Raw genomic sequence first — 19,513 nt, forward strand, 5'->3', positions numbered from 1 at the left:
TTTATTTATTTTTGAAGGAGAGAGAGAGACAGAGTGTGAGGGCGGGGGGGTGGGGGTGGGGGACAGAGAGAGAGGGAGAATCCAAAGCAGGGTCCAGGCTCTGAGCTGTCAGCACAGAGCCCAACACAGGGCTTGAACCCACAAACCGCGACATCATGACCTGAGCCGAAGTCAGACGCTCAGCCAACTGAGCCACCCAGGCGCCCCACAAAACATAGTATTTAATGATGAAGGAATGATATTTCACCTCTTTTGGTGTGTCCTTAGGCGATAGTCAGTTATGCATTTGTATATATATGGTTCAGAGGCTTGTTCCGAACAAAAACCTAAAAGAGCAGTGCTGCATGAACGACTCTAACCTTGCTTTTTTTTTTTTTTTTTTGGAGACTGAGAGGGGAAATGAATATTAAGTGTCTCTTTCGAATATATTATGTCACTTATTCTCCACAACAATCACACAGGGAAGCCTTTCTAATTATCCTTTTTATAGATGAGGAAATGGAGCATTTGAGTAGCTAATAATGGCAAGATCTAATTCAGACCTCTTTGACTTCAAAATCTGTGTTACTTCTTTTCTACCCTAAACAAACCCAAAAACAAAACCAATTCACTACTACCAAACATCCATTTTTGCAGAAGGCTCTCTGGTGGACATGAAAAAGAATTACAAGAAATGATCCAGAAATTCTAACTTAGTGGATGGATGAATACATTAGAGTTAGTAACTGAGCATATACCACAAAGATAAATTAGGGTAGAGAACTAAATTATGTCTAAGCCAAGTAAGTATAACTGGGGAGTAACTGTGAGTGAATGAACAGAATTTCTGCTTTAATCAGTACAGGATTTAGATGACTACTTATGGATATCTAATAAGTCAGTTGACCAATGACAAGCATTTACTGAGAACCTACTTCATATATCTGTATGACAGCAGGGTGGGCCTACCAGGGCTTGGGGAAGGTAGCTGCTTGCTTATCTCCCTAGAAGAACTTTGTCAGAAGGCAGAGAAGTGAGAGAAGCGAGTTATACCAGAAAGCTAGTGTTCACCTGGACAGGTAAAGCAAAGATGTTTGGAGCCAAAAGAGATCTAACCAATGAAGTCGTTAAGCCTTTGGTCACATGTCAAGGGTAGGTTCTTTCAAGGACCAGGAGACCTATGTCATGTCTTAAGAAGGCAAGTGGACAAAGGCAGAACCAGTTATATATTTTGTACAAAATGAAAATGCTAGGCCCTTATTCAAAATGTATTAAGAATTTCAAAGACAACAACACAGAACACTAACCCGAGTGTGGAGCCCTTCTAAGGTTGTGCACCATGAAGCTGGCCCTGACCTGAGTGAAAATACTCTAAGAGCAACATTTGCAAGTTAATGCAGAGCACAGAAAAGAAAGGAGCACATCAGCAAAGCAAGAAGAGTACGCTACAACACAAAAATGTATACCAGTTAGGACAGCACAACGTCTTGATAGAAAACTTTTCATAATGAGAGCCAAAAGGGCTAACTTTCAGTAAAGGTGCCCAGGAGTTGTCCAAGACACCTTTACTTACATTGTCTTATTTATTCCTTTCTAAAATACTGAAAGGTGAGACTAAGCTATGCTACAGATTGGGTTCCCTAGGAAGCAGGCTCTGAGACAGAGTTCATATTCGGAGTTTATTAGGGAATGCTCTTGGCAACAACACATGTACCAGGGATGGGAAAGAGGCAGGGGAGAAGTTGGGCTGTGATGGGGAGACCCTTGGCCCTCCACAGGGAGCTCTGAAATTGGGATGTCCCTTTAGTGTTGCTTTGTTTTGTTTGATTTTGGCTTAACTAATGAGGCCTTTATTATTTCACAAACCAAAGCAAGGTGAGGTAGGCGACAGGTTGGTGACATCATGAGCATCATTGGAGAACAACAATGTCTATGAAAGTGACTCTCTTCTGCAAGTGGCCAGCAGAACTGAGATAAGGTCCTTTAGGACACAACTGGGTTAGGCATGTGCCCTCATTAGAGAGAAAGGTACAGGTCCCCATAAAGCCTCAGGCTGCTCATTACATTCTCTAGAGAGAGCACAGATGTCTACTTCCCTAAATAGGTTGAGGGTGACCACCAAGATGTGGCAGGTAGAGCTGAGATGACTTGTGTCACAGAAACTGGCAGTGACAATTTTGGCAAGGGCCCCAGGCAAGTTAGGAAGTACAATACAACTGCTGGAAGCTTCCCACATATCTAGAACTTATAGGGAGATCTCCCCACTGTGTATATTCAGATGTATGAGTTTCAACTTCAGGAACATGTCTCCCTTATAAAGGTTCTCCTTCAGTGTCATTATATTGAACAAGGAGATAGCATGTTGCCATGTTTCCTGTATGTCTATGGCTTTGCTTCATGTGAACTTTCCTGTGCCCAGCGAGGTGAGACCTTCAGCTGAAGGCTTTCTCAAATTCACTGCACTCATAAAGCCTATCTGCTTTGTGAACTTTCTAGTGCTGGATCAGAGCAGACCATTGGCTGAAGACTTTCCTGTATTTGCCATGCACATGAGGCCTTTCTGTGTGGTGGTGAACTTTCTGGTGCCGAATGATGTTAGACCTTCAGCTGAAAGCTTCCTCCATTTGTTGCACTTGTGAGGCCTTTCTCTGATGGGAATTTTTTGGTGCTTAGCAAATCTGGCTCTAAAGGATTTCCCACATTCCCTACACTCATGACGCCTCCCTGCCATGTGAAGTCTTTTGTGTTGAATGAAGTCACCATTACCGGTACAGAGTTTCCCATATACTCTGCACTCATTATGCCGTGCTCCAGTGTGAACTCTTTTGTACAATAAGGCTAGAGCTTTGGCCAAAGAGTTTTTCATATTTGCTGCACTTACAAGGCTTTGCTTCAGTGTGAATTCTCTGGTGTTAAAGGAAAATGAAGATGTGGGTGAAGAATTTTCCATACTGGTTGCATTTATAAGGCTTTTTTCTCTGGTGTGGGTTTCTGAAGCTTAAAGAGGTTCAATCTTCCAGGGAAGGCTTTCCCACATTCATTGCACTCCTAAAACCTTTGAAACCACTAAAAAAATGTAAAAACGGATGGAAATTAAGATGCACACGCTAATGCTTTACTAAGACCTGACTTTGAACACTCTTTTCCCCCTATTCCTCATTCTTGGAGCCCCCCTCTCCCCTCCACTTTGTTTTTCTGTAGATTCCTTTGTTCCAAGAACTTTGTATGAATGTTGACATCTCGCTGACCTTAATGTATACTTAGTGATGAGACTTAGACGGTCCGTGGCAGCGCTAGTCATGAGACCACCTTGAAGACGTAGGGCTGGCAGCTGGGACCAGATTACTATCGAAACCGCCCAGATCCCATATTTTCCTCTAAAACCACTCAGCCTTTTACCCCGACGGGTCTGCAGCTTTGAAGGCATTAGTCTGCTGCAGCCTCCTTTGCCTGCCAAGGAAACAGAAACTATTGTTCCTTTGTACCCCAAACGCTGTCTTCGTGTTCTATTTTGGCTCCGGGGCACAGAGGTCGTTTTTCCACGGCAGTTTCTGCAGCGCGGAAGATGCACGCCCTCTGGCGCCTGGCTCTGAGGGGCTGCTGAGGTGGAGCCGCCGCGAGGACTGGCGGTATCTCCCACCCCGCCGGGCGCCGGGCCGCGCGGGCCGAGCAGGCCGCGGGGAGCCGCACCCGACCGCAGCCAGGGCGGCGGGCTGCGCGCTGAGCCGGCTCCCTGCGCTCCCCGCGCTCCCAGGGCGGGGGCACTGCGCCCCGCGGCCGCTCCCCGGCCCTGCGGCGCCCGAGCCTCATTTCCTTAATTCCCTTGGCATTTGCCGGACAGACAGTGGCTTTTCGACTCCTCTTTTCTCTTTTATTTCCTTTCCTAGTTCTTTCCTTCCTCTCTTTCTTTCCCGGGAGGCGGCTGGGACGAAACCTCCGCCTCAGACCTCTAACTGAAGTGGAGAGAACCGCCCCCGCATCCGCTCCAAAGCCCCGCTTTGGGCACCAGGCCTCTACAGCCCAGCACGGAGCGGTCAGCAGATGCGGGCTGTTCGGAAAGAGGACACGACTGTCAGCTGTCGGCAGGGAGGCTGTCCTCTGCCTAGGGGGCTACTCGGAGAGGATGGCAGATGAGAGCTGTGGTCTGGCAGGGCGCCCAGCGGCTGGAGGAATAGGTTCTTCAGTCCTGAAGGTAGGTTCTGGAAGCATAAGGCAGCATCCACTAAGTGTCAGCAACACTAAGATAAGGCTGAAAAGATAGAGGGATTTGCCCAGGGTCCCACGGGGGTTTCTGACCAGCTCAAACCCTCATTCCCAGGAACTGTGCCCGATTCATAATTTGTTAAAATGTATGGCCTGGGTGGCTATGTTTGCGCCAATGGACACTAGTTGCGGTTTGGACAACATTCCGAATAGAGTCAATCCTTAGCTAGTCAACAACCAATCAGATTCTGTCTTTAAAATCTGTATTAAGGGATGGGCGGGCTCTCTGACTGTATAAGGGGAGGAGCTAGGATCAAGCTGAGCAGGCTGTTTTTTTTAGGTGTGAGTATGCAGAGAGAAGATACTTCCCCAAAGGTGCACAGGAAAGTGGAGGGAGGAGCTGCCTCCATCCCCACAGAGCTTCCATTCCAAACCCATGGCTAATCTGAGAGAATTGCTATACAGACCAAAACTCCTGCATGACAAAATACAAAAAGTAACTACTTGAGGGTGCTGGCTGGGGATTCAAATCCAACACTATTTCATCCCAGCGTCCATTATTTTGCACTGCAGAAATAATCAGCATGTATATATTAGTAATTAGATGGGGAAAAAAAATTCATAGGGAACCTGAGAATGCCACAGCTGTTTACTGGAAGCCAGGAAGAATAGAATAATGGGAAAATGTGTCAGGGCAAGAAAGAGAGGACATAGTAAAAGCACACCAGACCAAGACAAAAGTTAACCAAACTCCTATGCTACATGCCTGACTGCATTTGAGGCTCCTACTTCCCCATTTCTCATTTACTGCATTCTACTGTCTCCACCACACCAATGAAACATTCATTTCAAAGGTCCACAATGACCTCCTTGGATAAATACACCGATTCCTTGTAGCTTTTTTTTTTTTTTTTTAAGTTTACTTATTTTGAGAGGGAGCGTGCAAGTGGGGAGGAGCAGAGAGAGAGGGGGAGAGAGCGAGAATCCCAAGCAGGCTCTGCACTGTCAGCATGGAGCCCAATGTGGGCCTTGAACTCAACAACCACAAGATTATGACCTGTGCTGAGCTGAAACCAAGTCAGATGCTTAACCGACTAAGCCATCCAGGCGCCCCCTTGTTTTTATTTTATTTGACCTCTCTTCAGCATTCAGTGTTCCTGGCTACTCCCCTGGCATTCAGTCTCCTCTCTTAGCTTTCTTATTGCCTCTTTTGTGGTTTTCCTGCAAAATGTCCTGCAGGACAAGTCTCCCCTCCTGGATAAATTAAAACTCTTCAGCATTGCATGAAAGACCCTTTCTTTGTGGTCTGTTCTCTGCTACTGCTCCGGTGTAATTTCTTCCACTTTCAATCTCCTTCCTATGTTAAGCTTTATGCAAGTGTAGGTCTATTTTTCTCTCTCTCTGTAACACATCCCCCTACTTCTTTCACAGGCAAAGTTCAAAATTCAGACATCATTTCCTCTAGGATGTTTGTTCTGGGACTCCTCCCGTGTGAGTTAAGTTCCCCTTCTATTTATTCCCATGACATCCAATACTTAACTTCTATCCTAACACTTACTACCCAATATTATAATACTGTGTTTCCTTCCCTTTCTTCACCTTTAGTTTGTGGATTCCTCAAGGGCAAGGACTTGGTCTTCCTATATAGCCCTAACGGTTATCGCTGAGTGGAACATAATAGGCCTTCAAAGAAGTTTGGAATGCATGAATGACATAATTCAAATAGGGGAGAGTTATTATCTCCTTCCTGAGCCTTATTTTAAAACTTGAGAGTACCTTCCCCTTCCCAAAAGATGAATGATGGAAAGAAGCAGGATCACTGTATTACTAAGAGGAGTGAAGTCCTCAATTTCTTCAGTTACAACCCAATTGGATAGGTGGGCTGAGCACCATTGTTTTAAGATCCTGTTCAGTCGGTGTTGGCAAGTTATGCTGGCATAGCTGAGAAAGCATGACTATAGTGCTTAAAGTGAGAAACAATTATGATGTAAGAAGATCCCAATCTAAGAGTCTTCTTAGGTGCTGCGAAGAACATCTTTCCACTGTGATGTTTCTCTGATGCTAAACCTGCTTTTAGAGATCAGATAAATGTGAGACACATTTCTAATGCCAAAGCTTAAAGCCCAACTCATGAGGGAATTCCTGCCCCAAAGTTCTTATTTAGAAACTGAGAGAAAATAAGAATCTGTTTTCTTATAAAGTTTATTTTAATGTTTATTTATTTATTTTGAGAGAGAGAGAGGGAGAACATGAGCAAGGGGGCGAGGGGGCAGAGAGAGGAGGAGAGAGGGAATCCCAAGCTGGCTCCATGCTGTCAGCACACAGCCAGACATGGGGCTCAATCCCACAAACTGTGAGACCATGACCTGAGCCAAAATCAAGAGTCAGATGCTCAACTGACTGAGCCACCCAGGTATGCCAAGAATCCATTTTTGTTTTGTTTTGTTTTTTGTTTTTTAATCTAACCCTCTTGTTTTCAAGATTACACAGTTTGTTAGATGCCAAACCAGGAACTGGCTTCCAGGCCGTACCCCAGAGGTTGCTGTGTAGTTCTTTGGGGACAGGGGACAGGTAATTTTACTCAGGCATAGACAGACACACAGTGGGTACTCAATCTGTTGAATGAAGGAGGGAATGAATGAATGTGCTCTATTATAGTGGTGTAGATGTAAGGGAAGGGCACTGTCATTTCTCCAAAGATGGGAAAATTTAGAATTTTAGGGGGACACAGATATTTATTTCAAAAGTAAACTTTATCAAAACAAAGGACGAAAAATGTTTTGGATGTCAAAAAGGTCTATGTTAAGTTGCTGAATAATTTGTCACTAATTTCAAAGGATGATGGAGGGGCGCCTAGGTGGCTCAGTCGGTTGGGTGTCCAACTTCTGCCCAGGTCATGATCTCGCAGTCTGTGAGTTCAAGCCCCGCATCAGGCTCTGTGCTGACAGCTCGGAGCCTGGAGCCTGCTTCAGGTTCTGTGTCTCCCTCTCTTTCTGCCCCTCCCCTGCTCATGCTCTGTCTCTCTCTCTCTCTGTCAAAAATAAGTAAACATTAAAAAAAAATTGAAAAAAAAAGGATGATGGAAAATCATCGTCTGAAATGTTGACATGTCTGCATAAGAAGCATAGGGGCAAAATGCTTGAGTGTGAAGTCCCAGTTGCCTGAATCCTGCCCTCTTCACCTACATAACTGAGCAGGTTATTTAACCCATGCTATGAATCAGTTTCCTCATTTGCAAAATGGGGCTAATAACAGCACATCGGGTTGTCATGAAACAGTGAAATACACACAACCTACACAGTCATATGCCCATTTTCTGCCACTAGTTCCCGTCTCTCTAGGTGTTAGTTTTGCTTTTGGTAAATGTTTTCTTTCTATGGTTTTTTCCCCTTTCCCTTGTGTGCCTTTCTTTTCCTTTCACTAACCTTCTACTTTTTCTCTCTTCATTTATTTCTCTCTCTGCCTGACTGAATTTCTTCTTCATACTCTTTTTTACAAAAAAAATTTTTATTTATTTTAAGAGAGAGAGAGAGGGAGTGCAGAGGAGGGGCAGAGAGAAGCAGAGAGAGAATCCTAAGTAGTCTCTGTACTCTCAGCGTGAGGGCCACGAACCGCGAGATCATGATGTGAGCCAAAATCAAGAGTTGGACACTCAACCAACTGAGCCACCCAAGGGCCCCTATCCTTAATATTCTAATACCTCTTCCTCACTTAAAAAATGACTGATGGCTATGAACTTTAGTATATCTACAGAACAAGAAACTTAATAATAACTGTTAAAACCCTGTTTTCTTTTTTCCAAACGAATTTTTGATATCTGCCATGATCATGCATCTTTTTTTTTTTAACATTTTAAAGTCAGTGAATACATTTACGTTATTTTAGTTCTGTTTTTCTTCATCTCACATAACTTTATGTGGAAGGGGATCAGGATATGCCACTTTGACATAAGGATTATTTTGAGTTGAAGAAAACTGAAAATCAACAGATGTAGAAAGAAGCCTTCTTGGTGCCTCCTGTATCGCATTAAAAGCAGAAACTTCTTAGAAATGAGGCTGTCATAAATCCCTCTCCAGGATGGGTCTACTCCTAGAAGAGAGACCAAGAGTAATCCTGCCATAAATCAAATCCTTCATGGCCATGAAGAAGATGGAAATGACCACTCACACATTCATAGACAAATATTATCACAAACTTTTTAATCTCCAGTTTGTTCTTCTAAAAACCCATTTGTCTTTCCTAAAGAAACTTATTTTTTCTTCCCAAAGAGGTCTTTTTTCCACTCTCCTCATTCCCCTACCTAGTTCAATAGAAAAATTTCTAACTTTAACCATTTAGCTTCTAGTTACTTCCATATGAATAACCTTTTTTCTCCTGTTAATCTGTCATTTGTCAGTATAGTTTGCAGGTCCCCAGGAACTATAGCTTAGAGGGAAGCAAAAGGTTTTCTTCCCCAGACAGTTCATATGCCATGCGTTAATGTAGACCATCTACTTGTTAACTTTTGTTGATTGTGATATCATATACTATAGTTTATGCTGCGTTCCCCTCTTGTGGGGCACATTGTTTCTAATTTTTGCTGTTTCAAACTCTCCTTCCCTTATGCCACTTTCCGTTGCCTTCTCTGCCACAGCAGATCTATACAAACGCACAAATGCATGATTATATGAAATATATATGAAATGTACTATATTTCGTGTCTAGACCTTCAGCCTTGCGAAGAAAAGGAAGAACCAGGCAGTGTTGCCATCTAGAGAGTCTCTCTTCTCTAGGGAACTGATCTAGACACCAATCATAAACTTTATTGTACCTCGAATTCTCAGATTCTGAATGTTTATTAACAGCACAAATGTACCAGGCAATAAAGAGAGGTGGGGTCAGTCTGCCAAATAAAAATACTTCCTTTGATGTGAGCTTTCCTTTCTTAGAGCTTCTTGTGTCACCAGTTCAGTACATAACAAGTATGAAGAGTTAACAAGGACAATTTGTCATAGTTACTAATTTTCTAGTGTGCTGTTTGGCTTTTAAAATTTGGAAGCAGCCACCGAGGCAGATCTGGCATTTTGAGATTCTGCTACAAGTGTAATTTTATTTTTTCGAATGTTTATATATTTATTTTTGAGAGAGAGAGAGAGAGAGAGAGAGAGAGAGAGAGAGAGAGAGAGAGTGCTTGGACAAGTAGAGGAGGGACAGAGAGAGAGGGACACACAGAATCCGAAGCAGGCTCCAGGCTCCGAGCGGTCAGCACAGAACCCGATGCGGGACTTGAACTCACCAACCTCAAGATCATGACCTGAGCTGTAGTTGGACACTTAACCGACTGAGCCACCCAGGTGCCCCAAGTATGATTTTATTTTAAGTGATGTTTATAGGCTCAGTTTATATTGTCATTTGTTTTATAATGCTGATTATAAAGCCTTAGTTAAATAATTACTGTGTGAATAGAACCATGCTGTTAGACTACAAAAGCCCCAAATGAGGTCCTTAACTCTCAGAAGCTTATAATTGACAAAATGAGAAACCAAAGCTGTAAGTTCTGAGGAACTTGTAAATAATCATTTTGAGCCTTGATAATAAAGATATGGAACATAGAATTTTTGACTCTTAATAAACAGTTGCTAAGTCTTGGTTTACTTGTAAGCCTTAAAGGAAATTTGGAGCAACTGTTCCATACCCTGGAACATAGGAATAGATTATCACAAATTTCTCTGGATTCATTCTACAGAATTCTGAAGACTCCATTACAAGCCAGTAGCTAGAAAACAAAAAGTTTGGGATACTAGAAAAAGGCCCTTTCGTAATTTCCAATGGCTAAGCTAAGAAGTGGTCTCTGTTACTGCCTCTCAGACCCCTGAGAAATGGTTAAAGACAAGAAAAAATAGGACTGGCAAAATATTTATCTGGGACCGCCTTCCTTACTTCCGTCCCTTGGTAACTTGGAGTGGATTCCTCTCCACCACCATGCTACTGATTCTGATAAGAATCACCTGTGTATGTAAAAGATTTCTGTTCTTTGAAGCAGGGATGGTGCTGGCTGCTTTCAACCTTTCCCTCTTTCCAGTTCTAAGGACTTCGGTCAACCTGCTTAAACAAGATTGGGGATTAAATTGCACCTACATTCTTATACATTTTTTGAAAGAAATGAAGAATTAATAAAGATGATTTTTGCCACAACTTGTCACCTTTGGCACAGTGTTGCCCTTATAAGAAATACTTACCCTCTGTCTCCGTAAAGAAATAGCTGGTGATTTCACAGAGGTTCTAGGAATGGTCAGTTTACTCCTAGTTGACTGCAAAATAATACACATAGTTAGATAGTGTGGTAAGTCAATGGAAGGACTTCCATTCAGTAAGTTTCTGTCTCCTGTGTTCTATCTTATTTAGCTTGGAGCCAGCGATTTTCAAATCTTGTTCCACAGAACCCAGGAGGGCCTCAGGCATTTTATTCTAAGTTTTTAGAAGTTGGTTTTTTTGTTTGAGATTGGTGTTTATCTTTGATTCTTAAGCATATACAAATAATACATGAATATATTCTTGTGAAAATTTGTGACTTTATTAAGTACACTTTATCCAGCCTCTGTCCAGTGGTATACTTGGCACAATTCTGGGGACTAAGGATTTTTTTTATGAACAAAGCAAATAAAAATCCATGCCCTCATAGAGCTTGCATGCTAGTGGAAGGAGAAAAGCAAACATAATTAATAGGGAAATTACATGTTAAAAGGTGGTAAGTGCTATCATCAAAAATAAGATGAGGCAGATCAAGATTGTTAGTAGGGGCGCCTGAGTGGCTCAGTCAGTTAAGCTTCTGACTGACTCTTGATTTCGGCTCAGGTCATGATCTCACGGTTCATAAAATTGAGCCCTATATCAGGCTCCTTGCTGACAGTGTGGAACCTTCTTGAGATTCTCTCTCTCTTTCAAAATAAATTAAAGAAAAAAAAAAGGAATTGCAATTTTAAGTTAGGAGGTCAGGGCAGGCCTAATTGAGAAGTTACCATTTGAAGAAAAACTTGAAGGGAATGAAGGAATGAGCCATATATATAAATAGGGGAAGAGCATCCTGGGCAAAGGGAACAGGTAATGCAAAGACTCTGAGATGGGTCAGTGTATGTGTATTTGAGGTGCAGCAAGGAGATAGGTCTGGCTATATTACAGCTAGCAAAGGGAAAATGAGATCAGAAAAGTAGGGGTGGGAGATACAGATTGTAAAGGTCTTTGGCTTTTACTCTAAGAGAAATAGGAAAGTATGAATACACATTAAACAACAGAGATGTATGTTGTCAACAAAGCATCCCCACCTCCTAATCCCATACTGCCCAGAGATTGCTGCCATTTTGGGTCATGATTCTCTAGAAGTTGTTTTTTTGTTTTTGTTTTTGTTTTTGTTTTTGTTTTTTTAATAAAAAACCCACATAAGCGTGCCTGGGTGGCTCAGTCAGTTAAACGCCAGACTTCGGCTCAGGTCTCATGGTTTGTGGGTTGGAACTCCACCTCAGGCTCTGTGCAACAAGCTCAGAGCCTGGAGTCTGCTTCGGATTCTGTGTCTCCCTCTCTCTCTCTGCCCCTCCCTTGCTCACACTCTGTCTCTCTCTCTCAAAAATAAACATTAAAAAAAAACCCATATAAGTTTTTTTGTATGGGTACCTATAAAAACATGTAATTTTGTTTTGTGAGGATGTGCATGTGTTTTAACATTTTGTATGTCCTGTGTTAATTAGCAATTTGCTTTTTACAATTAATTTATTTTGGAGGTCTTTCTTTGTCAAGACAATACATATATTTCTGCCTCATTCTTTTAAACTGTTGAATACTCCATTGTATGCCTGCGCTACATTTTATTTAACCATATCCTTTCTGGTAAACAACTTGATGCTAATTTCTTTCCTTCTTTCCTCCCTCCCTTCCTCTTTTGACCTCTCTCTTCCTTGCTACCTTCCTTCCTTTTCTTTTTCTCCTTTCCTTATTGAATTACTATTGTCTTCATAGTATATTTAATAACATAAAATTACATTACATGAAACATGGGAGAAAACTAAAATGAAAATTTGTGTTCCCTTTTGTCAAAAAAGCAATATGAATTTCCTAAATTGGGATCACTTAGATCTGCCTCAGTGGAAAAGAAGCTTCAGTGACTTCTTAAGCAAGGATTTATCTAACGTTTATTGCTCTGTAATAAGGGGAAATCATGAGAGCTTGAGTCCAGTTACTCTGAGCCTTGCTAAGAGTTCACTGGGTCACCTTAGCCAAGTTGACCAGAGGTCTGTATCAGTGGGAAGTGAGGACCCAGGGTCCACAGTCTATGCTGGGTTGTCTCTTCTCCCCCTCGATACCACCTGAACCAATATGGAATTCAGCCAGCTTGGCTGTTATAGGTCATGTGTGTTAGTCTTTTCTACACAAACTTGATGTCAGCTCCTGGAGTACAGGGACCATGTCTTACATTCCATTTTTTTTTCCCCAACAGTGCCTAGCTGATTCTTAGAATCATCATTACTTATTTTTAATATGTATTTAAATTATCCTTAAAATTGTATTTGCAAAGTTAGCTCTATTTGGTTTAGAATAAACCTTGCAATAAAATTTCAGCCATGTCTATGGATTTATCAGCATTTCTTTTAAACGTACCATTGATGAGGAAGTTCGTAATTTTGCACTACTTTTTACCTTTAGGCCTTGCCCATATACAATCACATTACTAGTATAATGCACACATGCTTTGCTTAATTATATTCCAGACAAGATACCTCTGCTTTGCCATGCTTACAGCACAGCAAAATGGTCAACTGTGCAAATGTCCTATTATTTCACTTGACATCATCATGTTTTCAGAATACAAAATGCCTATCTAATATGGTCTTACCTTCCTATTCTATTTCTGGCTTAGAAAAGGAGAACATTAGCAGGCTAGCGTGTTCTAAATATAGCCTCTGTCTCCTCTTCGGATCTCTGGTGGGTCTTTGCCCTGAAACCTAACACTGTCTTTGCTTTGTTTTCTTTCACTTCCTTTCAGATCTGTTGTCTTCCTGCTTGTACTTTTTTGCCAGAAGGCAGGGCCTATGAGAGGAGACCCCCCGATTTCGTCAGAGCTGGCAAAAGACAGGAAGTTTACACAGAGCAAAACTATTTGGTAGGATTGGTTTTGACCCTTCCTCAAGTTGTTGCTTGTGTCAGAGATACTGTTGTCAGGATTCTGTCGTGCAAAGAGAAAGATAAAAATATCTTTCTGACTCGTGCATTTTCTCCCTTTCCCATCCTCTTGCCAGGAACGCTGGAAATGGATCCCAGGCTGATTGGAGGCATTAGGTCGTCAGTTTGAATCCCAGTGGTCGAGAAAGAAATGTGGGTAGTAACTAGCTGATGGTGGAGAAGAAAGGAACTCAAGGAGGTATGAGAACCGTTCATTTTACCCTGGACATTTCCTCAAGGCTAGTTTTTCTGGAAAGCCTCCGTCTTCCTGGTTGTTGCAGGACCTGGCTGAGGAGCTGTTCCATTTCCTCTCTGATTCTTTCTCTTGCCTCCTGAGGACTGGCAAAGGGAAGGTCCTGGAACTTTAAAGAGCTGCAGTGTCTATGGGAGAACCTGTAAGGAGAGAAGTCTTCTCAGTATCACCACTTCCTCTCTACCAAGGCTCGGGCTGCTTTCCTTCGAGCATCACACATCAAAAGTGAAGTGAGTCATCTGTTTTTAATTTTTCAAGTGTTCAAACTAAGTAGAGAATCTTGGTTCTGTTTTGGTATGGGCTTTAACAAATGCGTCACATAAACCAGTACTTCTCATACTTTAACGTGAATATGAATCACCTGGACATTTAGTTAAAAAGCAGAGTTCTGTGGGTCTGGTTTGGGCCTGAGACCCTGCATTTCTGCAGGCTTGCAGGCAACCTCAGATCTGCTGGTTCATGGACCATGCCTTGAGTAACAAGGCCTTAAATCCTCTAGGCTTTTTACTTTTCAGGGGAAAAGGATTGGGGGATGCTGGTGGAATGAAGGGACTTAACCCAGTACATGATTCATGTAGAGCACCTGAAAAGAAAATCAGTCACCTTCCCTGCCCTGATTGTACCTGCTTTAGCAGACTATCTCTAGAATTTGGGGTTTCTGTTAAACAGGTTCTAGCTGTGGGAAGCTAAGTCACCCCAAGTGAGAGAGAATGTTGGGCTGCTCCTTACACTGCATGGGTCGCATTCAGCAGAGCCAGACATCTTTAAGTGTTATAATTTTGGGGATTAAGTGTCCATGTCATGCCTCAACCAGTATAGCTACTGGTCACTTTGAACATTTCAGCTTCAATTAAAAATTATGCATGCTTGAAAAATAACTGGTGTCCCTACCACCTACCATTTCGAGGTGAAGATTGTAAGATACAGGAATCTATTACATGGCTTAAAGTCAGTTCGAGTAAGGAATATAATTAATAGGTTTTGTTTTCTTATGAGAGGCCTTTAAACTCTCCCAGTAGTAGCTCCATCTTAAGTGATTCACATTTATCTGAAAGTCACTTTTCATCCAAGAGACAATCCAAAAGGAAAAAAATGAATAGATTGGAAGTGTACCTATTCTGTCCCTAGTTGAAGGGAGAAAATAGCAATGGGAGAAAAGAAGGGGGAAAGAAAAGAGAGTGGTGGCCTGGGATATCCTAGCTTTGCAAAATGAATAAAAGAAACCCACCCTAGATATCAAATTCTTACCCACACATGCATGAGAGTCCTTCCAGAATGGTAGCTTGTGTCTTCCTCAGCCAGAGAAATGTGCTAGAAACAGAATAAGTAAATATACATTTTGTTGTTTTGATGAATGAACATGCTGAAACTATTTGTCATTAAGTTGACGATTATGCAATGGAATCAAAGTTCAGAGGAATAGACAGGCCTGGTGAAGCCCAGGATGAACCCATTAAACCATCCAGAAAGGGGAGAATTGCTTCTGTTTGAAATAAACTTCAAATAACATTTCTTTCTATTATGGAGTATAACCAGAGGTGATATTTAAAATTTTAACAACCTGAGAGGCACAAACATTGACCAATCAGAACAGAAGCTACTGTAAACAGCCCATATAATAGCAAATGCTAGGCCGTAAGAATGCTCAGGACTGAATATTGGCCTAAGCTATTACAGGTTTTAATGAAATATTTATGAGAGGAGAAATTATAAAGCTACCGATGAGTTCAGAGATATATAATGGTATTCCTACCACCATCTGCCGATGCTCTGGCCCCATTTTCTCAGTGAGGACACTTCCCTCTTTTCCTGTCTTGTCAAGGCCAGAGCAACCCCTCATTCCAGCTGTGTATCTCCTACAACCTACACTAAAGAGAATTCTCTTAAGTCACTGCAAGACTCAAACTCCTATCCACTTCCTGAGTAGCAGGGAAGATGCATCTATTCTATTGTAACGAGTTGCAGCAGAAAATGAACCATGTTATCCTTCCATACAAAGCATTGTCACATACATTATCTCACTTGATTTTCACAAACATCATGGGGTATAGGTCAAGGGGATTACTATTTTACCCTGTCAGTTAAGAAATTGAGGCTCTGGTTAAGCAATTGCGAAAAGACACACAGCAGGTTAGTAGGTGTGTGGATTTGACCTGGGCCTGATTGCTTGACGTTCAGGTTTATCATGTACTTTTATTCATCCTTTCAAGCATCCTCTCAGGACCTTTGACAACCTATATTGTTCTGTAGTAGGATCGTTTTTTTATGACACAGTTTGAAAGCTTTGTAAATTTAAAAGAATTCGATTTCTACTTCTTTTGTCAAAATTATTCTCATGTTTGTCTTAAGCTTTACCTCCATTAAGGCCTTTACTGCACAGGAATAAATGTTTTAGAGCAGTGAATCTCAAACTTTGTCATGCTTAAAAATCACCTGGGGAGCCTGCTAAAACTCAGATTCCTGGGCCCTACCTCCAGAGACTCTGACTCAGTGGGTCGGGGGTCAGGCCTGAGAATTTGCACTTCTAATAAGCTTCCAGATGAACCTAATGCTGCTAGCCAGAGACCATGCTTTTAGACTATGGGCACGGCTTCAGTATTTTTTAATTTAATTTAATTTAATTTAATTTTATTTTATTTTATTTTATCTTTTAATTTTTTTTTAAGATTCTGTTTTTAAGTAATCTCTACACCCATCATGGGGCTCAAACTCACAATGCCAAGATCAAGAGTTACATGCTCTACTGACTGAACCAGCCAGGCACCCCTTCAGTAGGTATTTTAATATATATTTTTTAATGTTTATTTATTTTTGAAGGAGAGAGAGACAGAGAGTGAGCGGGGGAGGAGCAGAGAGAGAGGGAGACACAGAGTCCAAGGCAGGCTCCAGGCTCTGAGCTGTCAGCACAGAGCCTGATGCGGGACTTGAGCCCACAAACCATGAGATCATGACCTGAGCCGAAGTCGGATGTTCAAAAGACTGAGCCACCCAGGTGCCGCAGTCAGTATTTTAAAATAACATCTTCATGGTTTAGTGAGGGAGCTTAATGTGCTTAATAGCACAGATTATAGAGCCAGAATTCCTGAGTCTGAATATTGATGCCCTCACTTATACAAGCTGTGTAATTCTGGGGAAGTTAACCCTTCTGTGCCTCAGTTTCCTAATCTGTAAAATGGAGACAATGACACTACTACCTTAGAAGAGAGTTGTGAGGATTAAATGGCTTAGCAGTGCTAGGCTCTCTCTATACAAATTTGCTCTTTTATTACTAAGTCTTGCTCAATTCATAATTATACTTTACTATGGAAACACGAGCAACAAGAATTCACACACATATCAGATGTTCTTTGATGTAGATGTTACCCATGACTTAATCATGACCCAAACGTGCTCTTGTGTTATTTGTGTGAGTCGATGTCCCAGGCTGTCAGTTAGCACTTCCCACCAAGGGGAGAGAGAGCAGATGATGCCGAGAAGTTGGGAAGAGCTTGGTCATTCAGGGCCTTTTGTGTCATCCTCAGGATTTGGACTTAACTCTAATAGTGATGAAAGCCATCAATACAGTTTGAAGGTGGGGAGTACAATCATAATTACATTTTAGGAGTTTAATGCTGCAGTTTGGAGGGTAGTTTGGAAGATGGTGAGGCTACAGGCAGAGGCTGTTTGAATGGACTGTTTGTGATCATCCTGGAGAGAATTAATAAAGGCTTGAACCAAAGCAGTAGGGTAAACTCAGAGCAGCTCCCATGGTTCAGGTGATGGAATGGAGCATATGTCATGAATCAGAAAGGAAATTTGATCTGTACTAAAACTCCTTAGCTTACACCTCTTCCCTATATTGAAACTCCTTGAGGTTGAGGACTGAGCCTAACTCCTATGTAGTCCCAGCCTCTGGCTCCCAGTAGGCCCCTGATAGATGTTTGGTGAGTGAATGGGTGAGGGAGAACAATCAAATCCTCTTGTGGTTTATAGGTTTCTGTGATCTGGCTCTTACTTATCTCTCCAATCTCACCTTTCTCCTCTCTCACCTTTATTCTGGTCACACTTGCCTTCCTTTGGACTTTTGAAAATGGCCCAACTGTGGCCTCCAGCCCAGAGTGTCAAACTGCTGCCTTTGGGGCAAATCTGTCCTGCCACCTGTTACTATAGATAAAATTTTATTGGAACACACTTGCGACCATTTGAGTGTGTCTTGTTTATGGCTACTTTAGTGTTATAATAGCAGGGTAGAGTAATTATGACAGAGACCACATGGCCTGTGAAACCCCAGACATTTGCTATCTGGCCCTTTACAGAAAAAGTTTGCTGATCCCTACTCTAGTTCTTTGAAATTGCTGTGACCTCTGATTTAAAACTCTAACCTCGACAAAACGACATTAATCAAAAAACTGTGGTACTGACATAAAGAAGAACATACAGACCAATGAAATAGAGTGGAGAGCCCCCCAGATAAGCTCTAATGTGTGTGCTCAAACGATTTCTGACAAGGGTGTCAAGACCGTTCAATGTGGAAAAGACAGTCTTTTGGAAAAAATGGTGCTAAGAAAATTGGACATCCACGTGCAAAAGGACTGTCAGACCCTTATCTTGCACCATAGACAAAAATTAAGTCAAAATGAACCACATGCCTAGACATGAAAGTGAAGAGTACAAAACTCTTAGATGAAAACATAGGAGAAAAGCTTCATGATGCTGGATTTGGCAGCGATTGCTTGGAAATGATACCAAAGCACGGGCAACAAAAGAAAAACTAGATAAATTGGACTTCTTCAAAATTAAAAACTTCTGTGTATCAAAGGACATTACTAAAGTAAAAAGACAACCCACATAATGGCAGAAAATATTTGCAAATCATCTAATAAGGAGTTAATATGTAGAATATATAAAGAATTCCTACAACTTAACAACAAAAGTCAAACGACCCAATTAAAAAAGGGCGAAGGACTTGAACAGACATTTCTCCAAAGATGATATACAAATGGCCAATAAGCACATGAAAAGATGCTTAGCATTACTAATCACTAAGGAAATATAAATCAAAACCACAGTGAGATACCACTTCATACTCAATAGATAGCCATAGTAATAATAATATAATAAAAGGCACAAAACAAGAGCTGGTATGGATCTGAAGAAACTGCAACCTTTGTGCTTTTCTGGAAGGAACGTAAAACAGTGTTAGCTGCTATGGAAAACAGTTTAGCAGTTCCTCAAAAAATTAAACATGCAATTACCGTATGATCACTTCTGGGTATACACTAAAAGAATTAAAAGCAGGCACTCAAATAGACATTTTATACTTCTATTCATAGCAACATTATTCACAAAAGCACAAAGATGAACACCAGAAGAATACCACAAATGTGGTATAAATTTACAATGGAATAGTCATCTTAAAAGTTCTGACCCATGGATGAAACTTGGTGATATTATGCTAAGTGAAATATGCTGGTCATCAAAGGACAAACACTGTGTGATTATACTTATATGAGGTACCTAATAGGAGTTGAATTCATAGAAACAGAAAAGAGAATAGTGGTTGCCATTGGGGCCACTGGGGAGTGAGGAGTTATTGATTAGCGTGTGCAGAGTTTCAGTTTGGGGAAATGAGAGAAGTTCTGGAGATGGGTGGTGGTAATGGATGCACAACAATGTTAATGTACTTAATGTCACAAAACTCTACTCCTAAAAAATGGTAAATTTGGGGGCACCTGGGTGGCTCAGTCAGTTAAGCGTCCGACTTCAGCTCAGGTCATGATCTCACAGTTTGTGAGTTCAAGCCCCACATCGGGCTCCTCATGGAGAGTGTGGAGCCTACTTGGGATTCTCTCCCTTTCCCTGTCTCTCTGCCCCTCCCCTACTTGTGATCTCTGTCAAAATAAAATAAAC

The 19,513-nt window shown here is 41.6% G+C and overlaps 1 protein-coding gene across 5 annotated transcripts in view; it reads left to right on the top strand.

Moving 5' to 3' along the window:
- Nucleotides 1–3,621: 3,621 nt before the first annotated feature.
- The window catches only part of ABCG2 (ATP binding cassette subfamily G member 2 (Junior blood group)), a 138,663-nt gene continuing 122,771 nt past the window's right edge, over nucleotides 3,622–19,513 (top strand). For 2 of the 5 annotated variants that reach the window (XR_007151425.1, XM_047854968.1), the window contains exon 1: nucleotides 13,323–13,854. The gene's annotated coding sequence lies outside the window, so the exon portion shown is untranslated. The other 3 variants (XM_047854971.1, XM_047854969.1, XM_047854970.1) reach the window with 3 other exon arrangements.

This window comes from Prionailurus viverrinus, chromosome B1 (genome assembly GCF_022837055.1).
Source record: "Prionailurus viverrinus isolate Anna chromosome B1, UM_Priviv_1.0, whole genome shotgun sequence".
Lineage (NCBI taxonomy): Eukaryota > Metazoa > Chordata > Mammalia > Carnivora > Felidae > Prionailurus > Prionailurus viverrinus.